At 41.0% G+C, this 24,404-nt stretch overlaps 1 protein-coding gene across 5 annotated transcripts in view; it reads left to right on the top strand.

The window, feature by feature from the left end:
- cald1a (caldesmon 1a) overlaps positions 1–24,404 on the top strand; it is a 202,571-nt gene that overhangs the window by 95,643 nt on the left and 82,524 nt on the right. The window contains exon 1 of one of the 5 annotated variants that reach the window (XM_035615329.2): positions 20,099–20,225. The exons of the other annotated variants lie outside the window; for them this stretch is intronic. The gene's annotated coding sequence lies outside the window, so the exon portion shown is untranslated. Of the gene's footprint in view, positions 1–20,098; positions 20,226–24,404 lie in introns of those variants that run through there. 5 annotated transcript variants of the gene reach the window in all.

Below are 24,404 nucleotides of genomic sequence, written 5' to 3'. Positions count from 1 at the left end.
TTCTTGCTTGCAGGTTTCCTAATGGTAGTTCCTCTGGTCTCCAAGGCCACGAACTCAGGATCTTGGAAAATAAAGGGACATGACATTACATTCATTCTGATGACGCTTTTGTCCAAAGCGACTTACAATCATGGCAGGAAGCATTAAGGGCCATGCCTAAGGGCCCACATCGGGATGACCCGGAATCGAACCCCGACCTTCTGTACCAGATGCAGCGGTGTAACCCACCAGTTGCAATTTCAATGCAGCCAAACTGACCAAACTGATTTACTACACGAGCATTCGACACACAAAGCCTAATCTCAGTAATGCTACATCAGTAGTCATCTCGGACTGCACACAAAATGTTCCACCAAGCACATCTCATTTGAACTATTCAAACCAGAAACCATGTGTCTTACCAAGACAAATCAGTCAATTCCTTTCACTTGGTCAGCATATCTCTTGAATGTTAATTCTCAACAAGGTCACACCGGAGATCTGTGCCTTCTTCAACACTGGCTAATTATCGCGGGCGCCATCTTTTATTGAATCGGACACTTTGAAGGGCTTTCTGTTGGCCCATCCCTCATTTTTAATAGTATTGATTTTTTTCACCGATCATATCAGGCCTTGCATTTTCATATAGATGCTGCCAGCCTTTTTATTCTCGCCCGCTCCAACCTGCCTCACAGCCCTTTTCGCTTTTATTCCCGTCCAAAATCTTTCAGCGCTGGCAGAATTGTAACTGTTAACACACATTTTTCTGCTCAGCAATTACCAGAGGGGTCAGGGAGGGAGAGGAATTGATCTGCCGGCTTGCAGTACAGTAAACAAAGCCTCCCTGTCCCGTGTGTGCTGAGCAATTATGAAGTGCAAGAAGTAGCAGGTTTTGCATCGGCTATAAAAAGACTAAAAAAAGGGTTGGAACGACAAATGTGTTTCCAAAGAAACACTTACAGTTAGCTTTAATGATGGTAGTTATATCTTATAGGCACTTTTCAATTGGTCTTGATTTTTTTCAATACACGTCCTCAATACGGTGGATCAGTTATCTTTGTCAGGGGGTGACGTGCAAATGACTTTCAAGAGCAAAAAAACATTCTCACCAATTCCCACGTTACTTTCCATCGATCTATTCAATTCGTTCCATTGTTTTCTGTGAGCTTGTTTGTCGCCCCTCTCTCTATCTCTCTCTAATGTCTACCTTCTATGTCCGTCTGTTGTCTCTCGGCCCTCTGTAAAATCCATTCATGCAACATTAGATTCAGAATCTGATATGCACTGTCCCTAGGCGCTCGGCAAAGATGGATATATGAATTGCATTTAGGAAAATAAATTGATCTTTGATGCTTGTCCTTCAGGGCGAGATTATGTGACATTGGTTACTGTCAATAGTCTGTTTTATTTCTATTTTAGCGGTGCGCCATGGGTGAAAATGCACTCATGAGGTCCATTGGAATAGAAACGAGACGGGCTATTACCCTTCAATGTGATATTTCTGAGGCGATGGAAATGAAAAGAGTTCTCATTTGTGCCGCAGTGATCTGGTTATTGCTCTGATGCACCGAGTCAGAGGGAACCTGTGAGGTCCACATTTATCAATTGTTAAGTATGTTTGGTATATTAAGTGCTGTGGCAAATGGGGGATGTGAAATACAAGGATAAAACATATTGTATTCATAAAGATAATGTGCCGCCATATTTGCCAGGGCAGTTTTTACAATTCGGTGTTGATGTATTTTGTATGTCTTTTAAAATATGAACACATGGCCACTTAATAAAATAAAAGTTTTTTTCATAATCCCTATCTGATATCACCCCCTCCTCTCTCTTCTCCAATTGCACATGAGTAATAGAGACCATCTGCCTAAAAGATCACAGTCAGCAAAAAAAAAGGCACGGCAAGGGCCGTGAAGATTTCAATTATCAATATACCATTTAATACATCGCCGCCAGGCCAAACAGGCTGGCGTCTCGACAGGGCGAGATGGAGAATGTTATTTTTCAAGCACATGAGCAGATAGCTGCAATTTGCCGTCGCGTTGCGGCGGGGTTCAAACCAGCCTACATCCATCAAACTGTGCTTGGAACATAGAGGACGAGAGAACCCTTTACTCACGCATGGGCGGCCATGTTAGAGCGCACACCGTGATTACAAAAGCCATTCCCCCTCTAAGAGATGAGACTCTGGTGGAGATTCGGAGTAATGGGATTTCTACTGTATGAAGGGATGTGCTCACCATTATTGAAAGGATTCTTCTTGTGTTAGAGTTGATGCATCATCTCTAGTTATTCATACATCAGACATTAACTCTCACATTTGCTCGAGCACTTATGGTATTCTGGATTGAGCTGTGAACGTAGCTGTATCAGTACAACTCATGGAAAAAATTATTTCAAGAAATTATTTTTAATCAGATTTGACTGAAGATTCTATATATGTAGTTTTATTGTGTGCAGTTAGGAATGCAGTTATGGCTCTTTTCCCAGTCATTGATATAGGAGCCTGGTCTTGTTAGCCTAAAATAGTTGCCAAGATGGCTGCTTTGTAGTGAGACTTGCTTATGAAGGACTTTTGGTTACATTTTCAAAGAATCTGAATTTAGAGCTTTGACGACAAGACTGGGTGCATCAAAATGTCCTCACTCGCCCCCTCCTTTGTTACTCTGTGTTTGCTTTTATGATTGTATTCTGTAGTCTTCCTTGTGTATATGCCTTTGTTAGGTTATCTTGTTACCCCCTGTGTTTGTTGGATATTGAGTTGTTACTTCCTGTCTCATTTTTGAAGTTAGATTCCTGGTGTCTGCACCTCCTTTTCCTCTGTATCTGTAGCCTGTTACGATTCCGGCCTGTTTTGTTCCTGCCTTTTCCCCGTGGTTCGGTTTGTTATTTTGTTCCTGATTTTGAGTTTTTACCATTGGTTCCTTTGCTTGAGTTGGAGTTTTGAACTTCCTGAGTATGGATTGTGTTGGTTTTCCCTAAAAGACTGCAAGTCTGTTTTTTGGTTACTGTTAATTAAATCAGCTTGTTTCACTACTACACTCTGCATTTGGGTCCCTTTCCCGCGCCCCTTAACAGACCATTACTTACGATGAGTTTTACAATGTGATGAAACTTAACCTTCACTGCCAGTTAAAAGGACAACTATGCAGTGCAGCAAGACAATATCAGACACTCATTACACTGCGGACCACAGACTGTTCAGATGTGACTTATAAACACAGTGTTCATCCAGCACGTCATACAGCCTGGCTGCAGCAGTCGAGCTGAGATGGTAACAAGTGAAGCATAAAGTAGCTACACTCAATGTATAATTCCTGAGGCTGAAATGTGTCACACTGTGAAGGAAATGGCGGCTCAGTGTGCAACTGCTGCATAAAAAGGACTGAAAGCTCTCCTCTAATAGCATTTTCATGAGCTGTTACACTGGGAGTCTTACACATGAAGGCACAATCTGAGCCATTGTGGGGAAAAGGCTGTGCCAAAAGAGAGGGAGAGGTTTTTGTGTGCACGTCGAAGTGTGTTGACAGACGGATGGACAGGTACCTGTGTGTGTCTGTCTGCACCTGGCTGTCAGCTGCCTGTCTGTCTTCTTGGTGTGTCGGTTGGTTTGGACTGTCACTGCGTTCCGATCAGTTTCATGTCTTGAGGCTTGAGATTCACCGTGTGGCTCAGAGGAAAATCAAATAACCAATTTTTTGCACTGGGACTTTTGACTTTGACTCAGCTGTTTACCGAGAGCACACAGTGTAAACCTGTCACATTTCCAATCCACCACTGAAACTCTACAGCATAGAGAACGCTGCCTCTCCTATAGGCATGATGTGGCATCATTATGTGTCCTTGACCGAGATCTCATGGAGATTTTCAACAGAACCACGGTGGCTAAGAAAAGTGGAATTAAACACAGGACACAGTCCTTATTATTCAATATGTCGGAACAGGTTCTGTAAATATTTAAAACAAGACTAAGGCTGTTAGATTTAGAATGATAATATTTATGTGATTTGTACACTATTATATTTCATATCTTGGCTCATAACGTAATACTGGCTATCATGAAGAGTGATATTGATTAACTGTCAGTTACTGTCAGCCGGTATAAATTCAAAGATTCAATAATTGATACACGTGGGGCAAATTTGCAAAACTTGTGCAACAAATGAGTCTTGGAGAGCGGTTTAAAAAACTCACTCGTCCGCATCGTGTCCAGTTGCGAATCATCGTGAGCGTACGTAGTGATAATTTTAATTTATTTTTGTGTGGTTAAATTGTTTAAGTTCTTATTCTCTTTTAAAGTGTTGTCTGATTTGTGCGACTGCACTGTGACAGGGTTGCTACTTCATTGAGTTGTACTCTGTGCAATGACTATAAAAGGAAATTTATTCTATATGAAAAAGGGAATCCCGCAGGGTCCAGCATCAGTCAGCACGAGACCTGCTGCACCATGTGCTCTTAAATTAACTTAGTCATGAAAATGGAATGAGATGTGATTACCATTTTATAACCTCCTTTGGCATTGATCTTACAGTGTGGAGTACAGGGGAAGCTCACATGCATTTATAATGAAGTGCTCTGGTGTGTATTATGTAGTTGAATTAAGGTTATTTTCATGAAGGAGGAATTGTATTTATTTCTACTGGTATTTCAATGAAATACATAATGTTGAATGCTCTCTCTCTATGTGTATGGACAATAAGAATGATGTTTGTAGATAGAGCGACAGTGCTTTTTTGTTCAAGTGAACAAAATTGCACATCCAAACTTGCGCCCATCACATTTAATGATGGGTAATATTCTATAATAAAAAAAGCAAAATTGTGTTACAAAAAAAGTGTTACATTAAGTAAATGGCAAATGGACTGCGATATTTATATCGCACTTGTCTAATCTTATAGACCGCCCAGAGCTATTAACAGCACAAGTCACATTCTTTCTCTTTCTCTCATCATTCATACACTGCCGGGACAGCTGTCAGTGGCCATTTAGGGTTGAGTGTCTTGCCCAAGGACACTTCGGCACGTGGACCGGAGGACCCACTCCACCTCCTGAGCCGTAGCGGTACGTTGCATAAAGTACAAGGTACATAAAGTACTGGTCTTGTGCTCCAGTTATTGCACACAAACGCGTAGTGCTTTAAAAAAAAAAAGTATAAAAGCACTGGACTTGCTCCAGTTATTGCACACTGGGGGATGAGGGGCTAGGGGTAAAAGCAGCATTGTTTAATAGTACCACAGCCCTGGGACAGAAACTGTTTTTCATCCTGGAAGTATGAGCTGCAACGTTTCCATATATCGTTGCAGACAGTGAGGGGTTGAACAGGTGGTGGCTCGGGTTGGATGGAACTTTAATGATAGTGTGAGCCTGCCGCAGGCTGCGCCAGTCCCAAATCCAGTAGATGGGTCCCGGTGATATCCTGTGCTGTGTTCACTATCCGCTGGAGAGCTTTTCTGTCAGACTGATTGAAGTGTACTGTCAGCACTGTCATGCAGTACAATAGCCCGATCTCAATAGCACTGCAGCAGAAGTTCACAAGCAGTTTTTGGGGGTAGACTGGTTCTCTTTTGTAGCCTCAGGTAGAAGAGACACTTCTGGGCTTTTCCTATTACCTCAGAGGTGAAGGTGGTCCAGCTGAGCTTTCATGCTATAAGGGGAAGTTTAAACTGTTTTAAACTTAAAACGCAGCTGGAGATTGCTAGGACAACAGGAAACATTCAAGAAAGGGGGTGGCGCCTGGGTCGAGGGCCCACTTGCTCGCAGTCTTCTCTCTCTTCCGGAGATTTTACTGCTGTATTCTCACTCGCGCTGTTTTCACATACAGCCCCTCCGGAAAACTTCAGGAAATGTCCGGACTTCAGTGCATGTCTGAAAGCAGCTTAAGAGATTTGTCTTTTCTGTTGGACTTGTCTGGCATTTTGTACCTTCAAAGTACTTATCAAAGGTGTCCCTTCTTCTTTTCCCCGGCTGATGTTTTTTTTTCCACCTCAGCATTCGACCAACCAACAGTGTCTTTAATTCTCCCCACCTGTCAGTGCTCTGCAGACATGTATCCCCATCCATGTGAGCAGAGGGGATGTGGGGGATATGGAGATATTCTCCCCTCTCCCTGTCATCATGATAAATGAGCAGAGAGGTGTGGCAGTGGGTAGGGCAGGTTTCTCGCCGCGGAGCAGTGAGCTATCGCTCAAAACCGGGTTCCGGGGCCGAGATGTCCATAAACATGCACATTAAATCAGATCCCTCAGCAGGTGGTATTCTGCCCTTGGAAGAGGAACAAGTCAAATTGGCATACATTAGAATGATGGTAGGCGTCCCTGGGGACAGACTGTTTTTAGTTATCTGTCACTAGTCGGAAGTCAGAGGCTGCCTGAGAGCCCTCTGATAGGATTTGATTTCTGCCTCAACGGAGACTAAATGCAATCTCGGCACTCAAAACAGCTGCTGCCCACCTCACAATCCAGAACAAATGAATCGCATGCCCCCCATTAGGGAACAGAGAATTCAAACCACAGGTAAGACAATTGGAATCAGAATTTTGCCAAAAGCATGCAGTTTAACGGTTTTTCATTTCCTGTAGTCTGTTAAACGGCAATGGGCCTCATGAATACAAATAGGCAATTAGTCTTACCAGTTAACCATTACATAATCCTGGACAGTCTTTCATTTTCCAGGCAAAGCTTGTCTTTGTAAAGCTGCAGCACAGCTCATAAACAACATATGCTCACAGCAATTATGGTTACCCTTGAGGCAAATGTAACCTTCAGTCTTCATAGCAGATGTTGGCAAAAAAAAAAAAATTGTAATAGCCTTGAATGCATGATTCATTGGCATTGATTAGCTTTCATATTGGTCACCATCGTTTGCTGCTGTGCAACTTCAAAAAGAAAAGATCTGCACAATATAAAATGACATCACACACACATTACTTTTACTGTTGTCCACCCACACTCGCATTCAAATGTGTAGGTCTGGCAGGTTTGAGCATTTAGATTGAACGGAGGATTCTCAAAGGACCTGTTGGAGGAAGCTGAAGCAGAGATGGCAGCTCCGAGATTTATAGCACGAAACAGTTGACAACGTCAGACATTTTTTTTTTCCTGTATGTCTCACACGGTGGAACGTGTGAAATATTAGACACTTCCCGGAAAATGCATTTTATCATCGGCCTCTGTTGCTCTTCTCCACTTCAACAGTTGTGAGCTTATCATGGGCTGGATTGTTGATGGTTGCAGAACTCCTGTAACCTATGACAATGTACATTAGTTTTTAATATGAATACATTCTTGGGGCATTACTGCTGAAATTACTGGTTGTGATGTTTTTCAAAATATCCAGATAGCAGAGGTGTATAAAAAACCAACCAACAAATGAATGAGCGTAAATTTGTGTGTATAGAGAATTAAACCTTGGTATAAATCGAACGCCAACACTTCCTAGCAGTAGCAGTAACAAAAGAACATCTTTGGAAAACAGACAGATTCATGGGAGTACCTACAAGACCTTTTGCCCCCCCCTCTAGTGTGTTCACTTATGTAGCGTGACACATTAACCCTCCAGTCAACCACATCCACACACTGTATTATGATATTACCAAGGTTTGCTGACTGTGGACCATTTACACACTCTCAATGACTCCCATTTTCCTCAATACTCGCCTGATCGTTTGAAATTCTATTATGCAAATCACGGCACGGCTCGGGACACACAGGCACTCCGCCTTTCTTCATCTGTGTGCCTTTGAGAATAATTATAATTCTTAAAAGCATATCATTTAGACCCTTTTAGGAAGAGGGAGCAATTTGTGCACTCTGGAGTATTTCTGGGGCCCGATGCACTTGCAAATGTTGACCGGTCAGAGGTGGCGGTTGATGAACAGGCACGGTGGTGAGACCTCCACACGCCTTTATATTTTTTATGAATACTTTAGTTGTACAGTCCAGATGTATGTTTACACTTAAACACTTCAATGAGCATTAAATGAGAACAGTTGCCAAGTTATGCTGGTATTTACTTTTGCTTATACAAGACTGGTAGAACAATGGCTGAAAATCAACAAAATATCTGAGCAAAAGGATCCATGTTCAGGATCAATTAATTTGCTACTGCTATCAAATGGATGGCAACCTAACATTTCCTACGAGGCACATTGCAGTTTACACTAAAAACCTGAATTGGGACGCAGCTTTAGTACAGCACGATGTGTTTATATTATTTCATGACATACGCAATTCTCAGTAGTTATACTGTGAAGATAGGTACTGGCACCTTTTATGTCCATAAGTAACTGTATAAATGGCTTGGTGGGGATAATTTGTCCGTAAGTGGTTTGCCAGGTTGACAAAAAAAACACTGGTTTCTGAATCTGAATCTACCATAATTGTTATATTATTGTATTGTAAATGTTGTGTAATATCATCAAATTTGTCCCCGCAAAATCTCAGCATCATAATTACAGTTATAATCCTGTACCCCCATCCCACACCCCTCGCTGTCCCCAGCTACTGTCATGTGCGACAGCCAACTGGCTCTTCATTTTATGAATTCCCAGTAATATACCGATTTTTGAATAACATTCAAATGGCATGACAGTTTAATCAGCCACTACGAAATACATTTCCCTTTTGAATCATTTGTAAACATGTTGACCTCTTCGCACCGCAAATCTCCAGTTACAACATGATCTCATGTACAGTACACTGTGCAGGCCTCTTACAATGCATGAGTTGTTTCTGTAACACCACAAGGCAGCAAACTAATACCATCTGGCCACGTCAACACAAGTGTAGCCAAATCCGTCGAAAACCCAGACAAAAACAGGGAATCGGACATGTTGTTTCAGGAGGTCAACCACAAATCGGAGCTGAAGAACCTTTTTTTTTTTCTTCCTCTTTTTCTGGGGAGGTGGGCCAGTCTAGCTTTCACATTCAAATTCTCTTGTGTGATAGAAAGTCAAGGGAAGGCTGCTGCAAACATCTGTTCCTGGAAATGTATCAGCACACCTTTGGTCCATTTCTTATGCATCCAAGTTCTACAGTATGTCATTATAATGTGAAACATATAACATGGTTTGCAAGAAAGTCAGGGTTTCTTATTAAAACCAAATAAAAAAACATGGATGGGTCAGTTATATATTATATTTACACGCATTCAGTAGAGAAAAACCTGCAAAGTGACAAAACAGATTGAGTGACATGAGATATGGAGTGATCAAATATGAGATGCCTGACCTCAGTGACATATTATGCTTTTTTCAGTTTTTCCCTTTCCTCTAGTTTGTTTTTTAGGTTGACCAATCACAACAGAGTGGGCCAGCTGACCAATCAGATCAGTCTGGGCTTTATTGGGAGGAGGGGCCTTAAAGAGACAGGAGCTAAAACCAAGTGTTTCAGACAGAGGCTGGAGAGAGGAGCTGCAGGAATGTATAGTATAACGAAACTAAGTGTTTACTGAACATTACAGCATGAACAACTTTTCAAGTAATAACCCAAAATGAAATTATGAACCTGAATATTAGCATAATATGTCTCCTTTAAATTTCAACCTCACAGCAAGGAAGAACCTTTTGCATGGTCGTTGTGTATGCAAACACATTATTTTCCCATGGGGAAAGAGGAATTGCACTAACATATCAGACTACAGCCCACTGTTATGGCTCGGTTTCTTTCAGTGGTCACTTAACTTCATTTGCATTAATGTCAGTTATTTACTTTACAGAAGCGTGCTCCTGCTCCAGTTGGTCGCTGTGACTGATGTTGTTTTGGGAAGTTCACATAGCGGGTAGGAAAAGTGAATTGCCTAATGTACTGTAGAGAACAAAATGTTTTGTAAATGTATTATTTGGCTTGATGAGACGGCCGCGGGCGGTTGTGTACGTTTCACCATTTGGCCGGGCTGCCACTACTGTATCTCTCAGCACAATAACTCCATTATCACCGCAGCATTCTCCACGGTTATTTCAGAGAGGGAAAAAAAGATCACTGGTTATTTTGTCCATTAGTTATCATCACATTTATTTTAAGTGAGTCTACCTTTCAAACCACATACTTTACAGAATTTATAGATTACTGCGAAAGACGGCCATGTTCTTTGAGGAGGGCAAACATTAAATAACACCAATTATGCTGTAATTTGAGGAAGAGAGTGTGGGAGAAGAGACGGAAGGGAGAGCGAGTGTGGCACAGTTGGAGAGCATGAACAGTGGGGCTGAGATATTATAGCCATTACAGAGATGGCAGCTTTGGCCAGGTCAAGGATGTGGAGGTCATTCACAGTGGGACTTGGCCACACACACAATCTCACCTGCCAAGCAGCAAAGGCAACTTCAATAGCTGGACAACACATGGCTACAAAAGGCAATAGGAGGGCTGTCCTTGGCTGCGCTGCATTCAGCAATGTCATCTTCACAACACACAGACAGAAAACTCTGGCCACAGTTGTGAAATGAAATTCAAACTGGGAAAGCCTAACATGAAAAAAAACAAAAACACGACGGCCCTTTCCAAAACAAGCTTACAAGGGAAGATCAAGCAGATGTATTTCACAGAGTCACACTTAAATGCCAGCTGACCGGCGATCTAACACAACGAACTAGATCTCTCCTTGATGATATTACTCATTTGGTATCCAATGAAGGGTAAGTTACTTGGAAAATGTAATCAATCGTATTACTCATTGAAAGTAGAGTGGCCCTAAAAAGGGCGCAAACCTCCGCCATGGCCGGTAAGTCCTACACATGATTGTCTAGTTCTTTAAGTTGAAATATCAAAGAATCCTAAATTATTTATTTGTCATAATATACATATATATATATATATATATATATATATATATATATTAAAAAAATTCTGGATCCACCTCTTAATCTGCATCCGCACCAAAACTTCAACGGGTTCTTTCCAGGCCCAGGCCCCATCCCTCCAGCAAGTTTGCTGGACATGGGTTTACAGTTTTTTACATAATCCTACTAAATTAACAAACAAACGGATTGAAACTGCTTCAAACTCTGAAAAATACCCTGCAGATTATTGGATGCAGGCCGAAGAGAGGCCGAAAATAGCGGGCAAACGAAGAGGACAAAACATAAATTAGAAATTGCAGAGTTACTGTACTGGGAAAATGTTGCGACTTCGTGACTTTCCCGCCAGATTTGCTGACTTCAAAGATGCCACTTGTGCCTTTTTTTTGCAAAGAAGCTCCTAGCGGCAAAATTGAGTAACGTTTTGGGCAGACTGTACCGTTACTCCTGTCCCTTAACAGTCTGAGTGAATGTGCTCTCATGAAACATGCATGAACTGTGGATGTCTATGTCTGTAACCAGCCGATTATCCTCACAGTTTGCACGAGGAAATGAGATTTAACTTGAGTATTTAACCATGTAACATACATTTTCTCGCAAATTCTCAAATAGTTTACAAATTATTTGTTCCACTCTATTCACAATGTGTAAGTTCCAGTCTGTACAACGGTGTGCGTTTTTTAAAGGTAAATTTATATCCATACTGGTTGGATGATAGTAGCCTTAAAAGATATTAATAGCTACTGATTAAGCCACAGATGGGGGACAAATTAAAGGAAAAACCTGAATAAATGGAGATACAGAGCTAATACAAATGCTTCCATACAGGTGCACCGCTGCATGGTTAAATGAAGCAATGAAAATCCAATCATGCTCTGTGGCACGTATAAAAATGGTGAGCAGGCCCAGTTGATTCTGATTTTTTTATCAAGATGGCTAAAGGAAAATAGAAATTTGGGCACAGAAAAGCAGGAGCTTCGTCATAATGGTTGCTCAACCGGCTGCTGTATCAACAGAAGCAGTGAGAAAGTGGCATGTGTATCTATATGTATGAGAAAGACATCAAGAAATAGGTTATGAAATTGTGGTGGACAGCGCACCTTTGATGCCTATGATGCTCGTGCATGAATGCGATATGCAAGGAAAAACACAAGAGCAACTCTATCTCATCTGACAGAGAATGTCAAAGCAAGATCAGTCTGTGGACAGTTACATAGAGAGGGATATTATAGAAATGAATGTATAGTTATCATTACAATAAAATGAATGCATATTTAAGAGTTTAGTGGGGCACCAAACCATAGGTCGTGTCCCACAGAGATGTGCAGGGAAAAAGTGACGTATTCAGATGAGTCATACGGTCACAATGTTCTCAACAAGTGGACCGAGTGCACATGTGGTGTTCAGCAAGAGATCGGTGCAGAATCAAAAGAGGTGCAGAGACTCGTTGGCACATTGAGGCTGTTCTGGCAGCAGGTGCTGGCCCAACACCTCACTAAAGCTGGGCTCAAACCACAGGAGTTGCGTTGCGTCAAATCATGCTTGTGTCAGCCTGAAATTCCTGTAGTCTGAGCCCAGTTCAAGACACTTTATGTTGGTTATTCCTTTAATTTGTCACCCATCTCTAGGTGGCATCAGTGAATTGTTTTGAATTTTATATGTAAGTAGTTTCATTATGCTGTTATGGATAGGCATTTTATCTTATATTCTAGTGAGATCTATTTGAGCAGGCTTTAGCTCTCATTAATTGAAAGTAGTTGTTGGCACTGGTTTTGTACTCTTGTGGTAGAGGCTACATTTCCAGCCCCTGTACAAAGCAAACAGGTTTACTGAACGCACAAAGTTCAACCTAAAATCAAACTTCTGGTAAGACAGCGCAAGTGCTGGTTCATTACTGGGAGCGGTAACTGTTACACTTCATGTTACTCATTAATAAGTCTTTGCTAATGATATCCTCCCCTTACACTTGCTTGTCATTTTGAATTCTGACAATGCACCTTTGTATGAGAATGTGGCTCTTCCCTTACTCAAAGTACTAGAAGTCATTTTAAATTAAGCAATTTCGACTGGTCCATGGCCCAGTGGAGTGTTAAACATGTAGTCTGCAATTAAGTGATGATAGCAAATGCGGTATTAAAACTCTGGGACATATTCTATCAGTCGCCAATGAATAAAAGAATGACAGTGGGGGATGTTTAGTAACTTTGCTGTCCATGAAAGCATAAGCCGGCGATCTGCAAAGGAGAAATGCCACTGACTGTGAGTGAAAGAGGCATGTGTTAATATGATCCTAATGCACTGCAGAGGTGGAGAAAAAAAAAATTTTTTTCAGGTAATGCTGAAAGAAATAAATCTACATCCCAATTGTCAAACAAGATTTTGAAAGGAGATGGAGTGTCAAAGTCAGCATGACTTCCTCAGCTACATCAAGGCACCTTGAGTGCAGTGGCCGTTAATGCATTCCAAACACCAGGACAGTTTCTGAGAGACCAGCTGTCCCTGGCTGCAACCCTACCGCCAATCATCTCGCAGAGACAGATTCATTCCAAAGTTGAGCCCAAGGCAGAGTTGAAGCAGAGTACAAACGAAGGAGAACCCATATGGGAGAGGAGAGAGGTGAAGGGAGGGGGAAAAAAAGAAATAAAATGTGGAGTCTGGGAAGTGAAAGATAGCCCCTGGTAGAGTTAAAGCTGTGCATAGAAAAAAAACCTCTGGCTTTCAGACGTGTCTTTGATTTGATTTATACGATGACCTTAAAAACACAAGAGGAACCAATGAAAAACATGAAGGATGTCCCAAGAATGACAAAAGACACACTTATCAGCGATGGAGTCGCCACTTTTTCTCAAAACTGCTGCATAAGAAAAATTGACATGTAACAATATACAACCTTGGAAGCCATTTTGTCACACACAGTATTTACATTGCATCCCTAATACTTAAGAAAATGTTTGATCTCCAATTCTAGTAACTCAGTGGCTATGCGTTGCCCTATTTGGTTACTGTTGCTCAGGCTGCAGGTAATGTTTAATGTTTTGCCAAAGCAACAAAATGGAGTTAACAGTAATAATGGCAGTAGATTTACCACCCAATAGTCTTTTTGTCAAAGTCATTTTTGGAAGAGCGGGACCACGATTTCAGACAGCAGTAGGGAAAACAAGCCTCCTCATTTAATTTTGCCGGCTGACATTAGAACTGTTGCTGGCAGATATTGTCCCTTGTTGCCAGCTAGCTTAAGGTAACATCAGCTCCACGCATTGTTTGAAAATAATATCTCCGACGGACATTTCAAGGGTTCCAGCTGACTCCTTTTAAATTGAGAATCTTGTAAAAAAAAGGGCTTCAATTGCTATGTGCATGTTATCATGTCCCATGACAGAAGAATACAGTTGATGGAGAGTTGAAGGAAACAGTTTTTGACTTCTTAACGTCTTTGATTGTTTTGAAAAGTGCTATATAAAACCTATGTATTATTATTTATTATTATTACTAATGAGGTTTATGGTTTGGTTGTGTAAACTTCGAAAATTCAATTTTAGAGTAAGTTCTGCCAAACTGCTGTATGTTAGTGCCATACGCTGGGTCTGTGAGTCATGAACGGAGCTTTTTTTCCACGTTTAAATCAAGCTAATTATAGGATAACAACTAACATGAAGTTACTACTGCAGATGGTGACCTTTAAACCCAGCCAATTAAGCTAACACAAACACAGAGTTATTACTGCAGGTAGCTAGCTACCCAGAAGCTAATGTTGCTTATTTTAGAGCAGATAAACCCTCCATACTATTCAACCCTTTCTTTAAATATATTTAATGATATATTATGGAGAAAAATATGTATCTAAATTCATACACCAAATATGTCTCCTACTACAGCCACATGCACAACACTTAAGACAAAGCTTGAGAGGCCGGCAGTGCCTAGTTACTGTTTCTAAGCCATAATTGGCCAATCACTGTTTGATGGAAAGTTTTAGCAAACACAAAATCTTCAGTAATATTGATAAAGGCTCTTGGGGAAGGCAGTTAGCAGATGAGCTGGTGAGGGTCATTACTGACTCTTTACTTAGAAGCAATATTCACAGAAAGGAGAGTTAGTCAGTGAGTTTTGCACAGAGAACTCCCATCTCCCGTGGGCTCCCGCTCTTGTCTTCTAAGACTTTGATTTGAATTGTACCGAGTCCGACCCTCACTGCTTCTCTCTCTCTCTCAGTGCGACAGCGGTGGACTAGAGAGGGAGGGGCGGAGTCGAGGTGGGGAAATTGTCCTTGAAACAACCAACAGTGGCAAGTGGAATGTGTCACGAATCTCCAGGGCCTGACGATATTAATCCATCTGCCAATCACCACGGGCACCAGGTCCACTCCGGCTCCCCCAGAGTGTGTATTAATTAAGATGCTGTCACACAAAACAAAGTATTTGGTGCATAACAAGACAATGTCTCTAGTCATTATACCACATGGGCACCGGACTGTATTTTATGTTATTACTCAAGTGGCACTTCTTTAACAATATTTCCCATCAAATTTTCATGCAGGCAAGTTAGTTTTATGAAATAATGCGCTGTGCACTGTCAACACGAGTCTCCCTGCTGCTGAGGATGAAATGAGCTGCAATGCAACGAAGAAAAATATTTTTTTCTTCTACTAATTCATCACTTTAACACCTCCTTTGTCCACCATGTTAAGAAGAAGTCGTTCTGTAGCAAAGAGAGCATGCTGGGGAAACTGGTGATCTCCAACACGTCAAATCAAGTTTCTGATATAAAGGGGCATGGAATTGAGGGACATTATGTGCAGCAGCTAGCCGTGTTTCCACAGCTCGGCTATATAAAGAATGTGGTAATGTGACTCAATGACAGGGACTTGGCAAAAAATGAGGCTACCTTCCTCAAGGGTCCCTGTCTGTTTCAGACCATAATTGAAAATAATGTAAAAATAGTCCTGTGCTGCGGACATGGGTTAGCTCTCTGAGGACAAGGTCAAACCCTCTCCTTTTACTTTAATTTTCCACATGATTAATTACACACCCGGAGATGGTAGGGAAGCATGTTTTACAAGTTCTGTAGGATGTTGTCCACTGATTCCTTAAGCTACTTTGATTTTTTTTTAACCACGCTGGTCCTGAGGGTAGAGGATATGAGATGTACACATGTAGTACAAGATAAATGCACACACAGATCCATATATTGCAGCGCTGCTTCTGTTCCCTCCTTTCTACCTCCCTCTCGACAAATTGACATGATACTGTCGCTCTAAATCTGATTATCTCAATGCTGATCATCCTCCAGAGAACGATAATAGACAGACATACCCAGACTGTGAAATCAGGATGTTCACACCAATCAACTGTCAGATTTCAAGTACATCACATGCAGGGTTTTGTTGCTATGGACACTGCTGGTACGGAGAGCACCAGTTACATGAATCAAATCTCAAGACAGGCGCTCAGTTTCATAATCGCTTTGACTCTTGACTCTCGGATATTTTTTACCCCCCGGCAATAATTGTTTCCTCTGTATCAACAATCAATTGGTTAATAAACGATATTCTTAGATTATAATGGTTGTTTCAGCCGTTAATCGTTTTTAGAACGAAATCCTCGATTCGGCCGGAGTTATCCCACTTTGAATTTCTGACTGATCAGAGAAACATGATCCTAATCTAGAAATCCAATAGGATTACTAAAATAATGAGTAGCAGTGAGGGATTACACAACAACACAAGGTTGAACTTGTTAATTCAATCACTTCATGTAAAACCTGACACGTTCACCCTCAGTTAAGGCGCTGAATCACGACTATGAATTCTCTCACAATGCGAATGTGTGCTAAATACCACATCTGTAATATGTCTCTGTCGTTTCAGATGACTTAATTAACACCAGAGCTACAAAACAACACTCACATAGTCATCATTATCATTCAACACTGGCAAGATAATATCAAGTACAAGCAGCGCTTTCAAAGTAATGTAATGTAATGTACAAAATAATCTGATTTGGAAGTGAACACAAAAAAACAAAGAGGGAAATAGCAAATGACTGAACTCTAAAAGACTATTCTCCAGTTTAACAGAAAAAGGTACAGCTGAACAAAGATATCTATAACAGGGAACGCAGTCTTTGATTGACACGAGCTGTAATTCACTTTCCAGGACTCTCAAGCATTTACTCAACAACACTTTAAACGCTTCGACAACACAGTCGGTGCATGATTAATGTCATTTTACGGCTAAGCACTCTTACTTATTAATGTATACTCTGTAATGCACTCCAGCACTCAGCTCCCTTGGGCTTTAAATAGCTCTGAAGTTTTTGTATTTGATTTCCGTAGTTTCCTTTTTTTTTAAGTGCCTACTTTCCAGTGGCAACTCGCAAATGCCTCCGCCCCCTCACTGCCTCGCATCAGCATTCGCTCCAAAGCTGTAATGGATCTGATTGAGCTGTCCATCTCGCTGTTGTGTCTTAAACCTCCCTTGCCGAGTGTAGCTAATGGCATCGTAGCTGCAGCTGGATGGCAAGCCCTATACTGCTATCCTGGAAAGAGACAGTAGCTGTAGGAAAATACACATCACGCGCGTGGACAGAGGTAAAAGTAAGACAGGGGGAAGTTGTAATGAAAGTTTTTTAAGTGGCTCAGTCCCTCACTGCGAGTGAGATCAGTCAGACTTTGAAGTCGGAAAAAGCAACATTCCCAAAATCAACAGCCCCTGTAATCTACAAACACAACAGAGACAGAGAGTTGCTGGTGGGAGCCAGTGCCGAGGGGAGATCCAAAGCAACTTCACATTTGTCAGTTCGCATGCACACACACACACACACACACACACACACACAAACAGACAGCACACACTCCTACTCTCCCAGCTCTCCTAAGAAACACACTCTCTAACAGACAGAGACACACACACACACACACACACACACACACAAACAGACAGCACACACTCCTGCTCTCCCAGCTCTCCTAAGAAACACACTCTCTAACAGACAGAGACACACACACACACACACACACACACATACCCCTGAAGACACATCCGCTTTCAGACACAAATGTGTGCCTTCACATTAATACACACACACACACACACACACACACACACAGGCAAAGTACAGAGGACCGACTTGTGACTTGTGGGGTTTGTTGTCAAGATATCATAGAGACAAAGAGCCAGCCTCCCCTCGGGATGACTGAAATTTGATCAAAGCAAAGCTTTGTTCCAAGTCAGTATCGCTTTTCAACTTCCTAAGCTAATGAACAGTTTACACTGGCTAATGAAGTCGTCTGCGTCTAATGCAGTTGACAGTGTTTCTGTGTTGTTCACAGCTCACTCTAAGAATAACATTGTTACTGTATTCTCTTACAAAGATGCCAGAGGTAAAAAACAAAAGAGGTAAGTAAACATAAGAGGAGAATAATTTCCCAGTCTATCTCCCATCCCACCACAAGAACAAGCATGTCAAGGAAAATCTATGCTTGCGTATTTTTGCATCATTTGATTTCTCCCATAACCTATCAGTGATGAGAAATGTCACGCGTGGAAAATCTCCCTCCCCTTGTCTGCGTTGTAGCTATGGCTCGAAGCTGCCCCCCCCTCAGTCGTCCACTTCTGCCATATTGTTGATGTGCAATAAAATACAACCGCAATTGCCCATTAATCTAAGGTTGATAAGCGTTCATTATGATGCACGCACGCAGGCAGTCTAAACGCCGGATGCATCGTATTACACAATTTTACACAGTGGCTGGATGGCTTGGTTTACAAGGAGGACACATTTAGAATATTGCTACAACACTTGTTCAGAAATAGAGTGAATGATCCAGGACAAGGTGAAAACATCCGGTGTGTGATTAAGTCATCACATAACGCTGTAATGATATGAAATCCAGTTTAAAATATTAACTAAAATGCCTGTGTGCATCGTAATTTAAAATGTAGTCAGATTATCGTCTGCCGGTTAGAGTATTAATTGATAGGCGGAAAATTATTATTATTATTATTATAGATGGATAACTTTTTTCATCCCAAGGGGAATTGCGGCGTTAGAGTGGCAATAACACCAATAGGGTAGGTAAAAGACATACAGTTATACGTCTATATAATCGAAAATATTAAAACGACTATCCAACTAGATAAAATAAACAAAATAAAATAATGTTATTATACTATAATTATTGCAATTTATCCCAAAAATAACCTGACCACCTGCTCATGTGACCCATGTAGACTCTGCAGATGATTCCACATTAGATTCCAGGTTGCAACAGCTGAGCTTAAAACTTATTTATTAAAAACACAGCTAGGGTCCTGATTTGGCACTCATCTGAATCTGAATATGCACATCTGTTGTTTTGTTTGCCGCCTGGAAATTCTGTGAACCAGCTTTCAGGTCTATTGAGATACCGTGTATCCTTACAATGCCCCAACCGCACATGTTCATTTGGCAAAGACAATAATAAATACAGTATGTTGTGCAGACCTGGTTTGAATGCGTCAAACTCTATATTCCGTAGTGAGAAGATGCTTTTGATAAAGCGTGATTACACTAAGAAAGATCCTGCACCACCTGCCAATCTCCTCGGTGTAATAATAGTGTGCTTGCTCAAACAAAAGACGGCACGTGCCTTCCACTACACTGGCATAGCAAAGAAAGAGAAGCCACAAATCACTTACGGCCGAGAGACAGTTTTACTGCGGCAGTAACTCTCCCTTCTGCACAGAAGCACACAGACCGACACTGCGGGCCGACCGCGGCGGCATGGTTGCTAGGAAACACCTTGGGGCCAGCTCCCTCAGTATCTGACCTGATTAGTTAATTGCAAAAAAAGTGAACAAGCGACAAAATTCCACTGACTGTCGTCAACTCACTCTTGCAACTCTCCAGTAGTGAGCGGGTTGACATTAAAGCTGCTTTCAGACGTGAACAGAAGTCGGCGCATTTTCCTGAAAGTTTTTCGGAGGGGGCTGTATGTGAAAAATAATGTCCGCAAATGTTGCAACTGACATTTTCCGGAACTTTTGCTGCCAAAAAAAAAAAATGCCCAAGCCGGCCTGTGTGAGAACACAGCCTGAAAATTTCAGAAAGATTCGCAGCGAGCGAAGGGGGCCGTGCTGATGATGTGTGGCAGCCAAGTTACACCTCCACATGTTTGGTTTAAATAGGTGCAGTGTATATCATGTTTAGTACTTTATGTTGGTTAAGGAACAATGTTTGTTCAAGGCAGCAATATTTAAGTTTCTCTTTAAATAGGTAAGCATGTTACTGTCGCTTTAAGAGAAATAGCTCTCCACATGGCTTTGAAGTTTGTTAGTTCATTGCTCAAGGACCATAGTTCACTTTTCTGACGAGGAATACTCGGCTTTGGGATACTCCTGTACGGATTTGCAAACAAAACACTCGTCTGACTCGGACAATCTCCTGCTGCCTTTGTCATATGTGAAAAGGTAAACTATGGAAAATGAACACATTTACTGGATATTTTCCAGAGTTCATATGCGAAAACAGCTATAGACACAACATTGTTGAAGTGAAAATGCAGTTTGAATTTATTAAAAGGAATAGTTGAGCAGGGCAAGCAATACACTTATTTACTGTTTTGTTCGATGATAAATGAGAAGATCATACAACTCTTGGCTGTCTGCTCATTATGAAGCTTGAGCCAGCTCTTGGTTAGTTTAGCTTAGCACAAAGACTGAATAAAGAAAAAATATTAACACATTATCATTGTCCAAATTAAATAAAATTGTAAGACACTTTGTTGTGTTAGAGGGGGGCGCACTGTTTCTCCTGTTTCTGGTATATACTGTATGCTAAGCTAAGTGTCAGCTGGCTCCAGCTTTATATTTCCTATACAGACACGAGCATGGTGTTAATCTGCTCAACAAGAGAGTGAAGAAGCCAATGTCCCAAAATGTCAAACTATTTCTTAAAATTAGGTTTTCATTTGCTTTATATGTGCCCATAAACTTCAACATAATTTTATGAGCTTAAATACGATAAATGCACAATTACAATAACAATGCAGTCGTCTGATGCTGTTCGTTAACTGGAGATTATCTACCTTTACACCCATGCATGACAAGCTTCCTCCAAAGGGATTGATACATAATTTGCCTCGTGGCCTTTGCAGTTCCCCGCTTACCGAAGAGCATGTAAATTCACACGTACATATCGCTCTCAGCACCAGTGTGAGTTTTTATACCATTCACCAAACCCATAATTCATCAGTCCCCCAACCCCATTGAAATATAGGTGGGAGAAGACGTTGACTTGTGCCAGAAAATGACCTTTGCCTCAGAAAGGAGTCATTGGTAACCCAATTAAAAGGAAATGTCACGCTGGTAATTGCGTCTCATAGTGTGAATCATCCACACAGGACGAGCTGATGTGTGGCACCGAAGCCTCACGGCCTCTCTTTGAATCCCCGTCTTTCTGACTGTTTCTCTTTGTCTCCACTTTGAAGTCATTGTTTGTCTAACCTCTTTCTACTTGAAATAATATGTGCCCATCCATATTGATCATTGTAGCTGCCAAGTGACTCATTAGACATGTAGCTATCTACTGTATGTGGCCATCTAAAGTTATTCCCTTAGGGTTTATACAGTTCCTTTATATAAAGTACTTAAAAACAAATGCTAATCATTTGATGTTTTTATTTTTAGATGTATTAACATATATAATAAAATTCTAGAACATAATTTGAAGCGACACAATTAAATGTTGTTCAAAAGTTATATTTATCATGTGTAATTTATCTTTTATTTCTTCTATCCTTGAAGTTTGTGGAAATTTTTGTAATTCAAATATGAGACGTTTTAATCAAATACCCAAAGTCCAGTATAGGAGTCCGAAAAGATGTGATTGGATGTTTAACGCCTAGTCCTGACATTTGGATCCCGGGAAATTATTATTTCAAATCTGAAATAGCAATAGTTCTGGCAAAAGGTCTAGATTTGCTAACAATGCCATCATTTGAAATAGATGGGGCAGGGATAACGGTCATGGAGATCCTGAAAGAGCCTGCGCTACAATTATTGTGAAAAAATGTCACAAAAAGTTATTAGAACAAGTTGAGCAGTGAAAATGGAAAATGAAATTACCTCTTTCTTTCCAGCTGGCAGATCTTCCCACGCACAGTTGAGATGCAGCCTACTGTGCGATGTATATTAAGACGTAGTGACAGAAGATTGGATAATCTTGAGCCTCCTATCTACAACGCCTATTTTTCCGCACTAAATGTAAATGTTAAAACAGACTCAGGCGCAGATGGCCGTTCTGCCTCTGTCCTGCAGCACAGCAGATGGGAGGTCTCAGCTTCACGGCCTCACATTCATTCTGCTCTCCATTCCAGTTGTAAATCAAAGGTTAGATTATCATTTTTTTCTGTCTTCCTATCTTCCTCCCGTTTGTTAAACCTCGCTTCTCTTATCGTCGGCTCAGGCAGCACATCCCACAGCCTCATAAATTATTTGAACAAACACACAGCACTCAAGTATCGCACGTTTAGTTGGTATTTCATCGTTTCAGTATTACGCTGTTGACGCAATACTGAAAAAGGAATTGTGATTCTGGAGGTTTTTTGTGAGTCCTACTTGTTGTGTTTGGCTGGTCAAAATAATGAAACCTGAAGCGTTTTAAGATCTCAAGAACTTTTGAAAAAAATTCGACGGTCCATTCCATAGAAACGGCAGTGGTTCAACACTGTTGGAATTTGTTTTGAAATAATGAAAATTCTGCTGGAACTTGTTCCAACTTGTCTCCTGTCTCTTGTGAATCCAACAGGGGAAGAGTTTAACTTGTTGCCAGTCCGAGGGCTTGACCTCAGAAATGTTGGTGCATTTCACTTTTGATAGGATTATCTCATGCATTATGGAGAAAGAAGGGAGTCTTGCAATGTGGTGATGGCTCTCTTTCATGTAGTGTTCCAATGTATAATTGCTTCTTTTCATGCATTTTGTAGAGAAAGGTCAGGCTGGTAAATCTTACATTCACTCGGCTCTATATTAGATAATCAGCTGAACCGAGAGAAAAAAAAGAAGCTATATTTACTGTTGAATTGTGGGCATGTTACCCACATTGTATTTGTGGGCATCATATGAGGATTTCTCTGTAAAATAACAAAGTCGATATGTACAAAAAGATAAATTGAAGCCTCTGCAAGGTTCATTTAGTTGATTTTCTTTAAAGCACAAGCTCATGTTTATTATTATGAATTCACCGAGATTCCCTTTTTTTTGGAGGGTGGAGGAGATTTTAAAGTGCCTAACTTTTTCAGCTAGTTTGAATCAGATGTTCTTATGTACAGGGCTGGCAGATGTTCGTTGAAATGGATTAGAGTGCAGGATATGTGAAGCCCCTTTTAATTTAATGTTTTAATTAACCAATACCTCTGATAAATATTTAAAACCTTGGCAAAGAAGGAGGACGCACCCAGGGGTAGATTAAGATGAGTTTTTAGAGGGGGGGTTAAAACTACCAAACTACAAAAATATTTGAGGTTACTTAAAGCGTCTGAGAAATTTGCTGCAGTGTTTTAATGTCTGATTTGTAGAAGCAGATGCAAGGTTAAAACACACATCATCACATCAAGTACTGCATCTAGTGGCCATATTTTCTATTGGCTCAATGTGCAGATCTTCTGTAGCCAGTACCACAGGGGAGAGTATAGCTTTACAAAAAAGGGGCTTATTATCAGTGTGCATCAGAGGGAGTCCAGCACCGCTCATGTAAGAGCCGCAGAGCAGCTCTTTCTGCAAGGGTCTGTTGAAAATGCCATCAAGCCGATCATCACAACACCCCGTGGGATTGCTAACATCTATATTGAAAGCTAATTTACTGATTAGCCCGGTTTGAGGTGAAAAATGAGTTACGTTGCGTCATGCCTCGCGGGCTGCCAACTGTCATCTCTTCAATGTGCGAGCAGTGGAGGGGAACAAGGACCATTCATTTCATTTCCATGCGGTGTCTGAATGGAGGGTAAGAGGGGCTAGAGACACCACACCAATTTCCTCTACCAATAAATCGGTATCTTCCTTAATGAGCCAGATGGAAAGGCGAAAAGTTTTTTTGCGACAACCGAAACAGACAAACCAGGCCATTTGTCATTGCTCTCCAAAAACAACGGTGATCAGTCAAATGACTGTGTTTGTCATTACTGTCCGAAAACTGTTACAAAATTCACCTGTCATCTCTATTAAAGGCTGCTGAGGCCTGTGAGACTGAACCATATGTATAGCTATCACTTCATATATCACATACAGAAGTTGCATCATCAAAACATCATTGACTCAAATGATTAAATAAAGGTTTTCACCGGATTATTCTGATGAAACGCAATAGGATGTAATCATTTTTAAGGCATTTTGTTGAAGTGTCATTTAACTAACATGAAGTAGTATGTAGTTGTACGTAATATGATCACGTGACAAGTTAAACTTATCATTGACTTCATTCTGTAGTTCCACTCGATCACTTTCCAGAGGCCACATATCATTTAGCCAGAAAAAGACACTTAGCAGACACTATTAATTCATCTGAGGAATTTAACCCTATTTATTTGGCTGAGACGCCAATGGAATAATTCTCCTCTGCCGCTCATTAGCACCGGCAATTTCCTCTGTACA

The sequence above is a fragment of the Scophthalmus maximus genome, chromosome 12 (genome assembly GCF_022379125.1).
Source record: "Scophthalmus maximus strain ysfricsl-2021 chromosome 12, ASM2237912v1, whole genome shotgun sequence".
NCBI classification, from domain to species: domain Eukaryota; kingdom Metazoa; phylum Chordata; class Actinopteri; order Pleuronectiformes; family Scophthalmidae; genus Scophthalmus; species Scophthalmus maximus.
The sequence above is the reverse complement of the archived record's forward strand: the minus strand, read 5'-3'. Positions and strand labels throughout refer to the sequence as shown.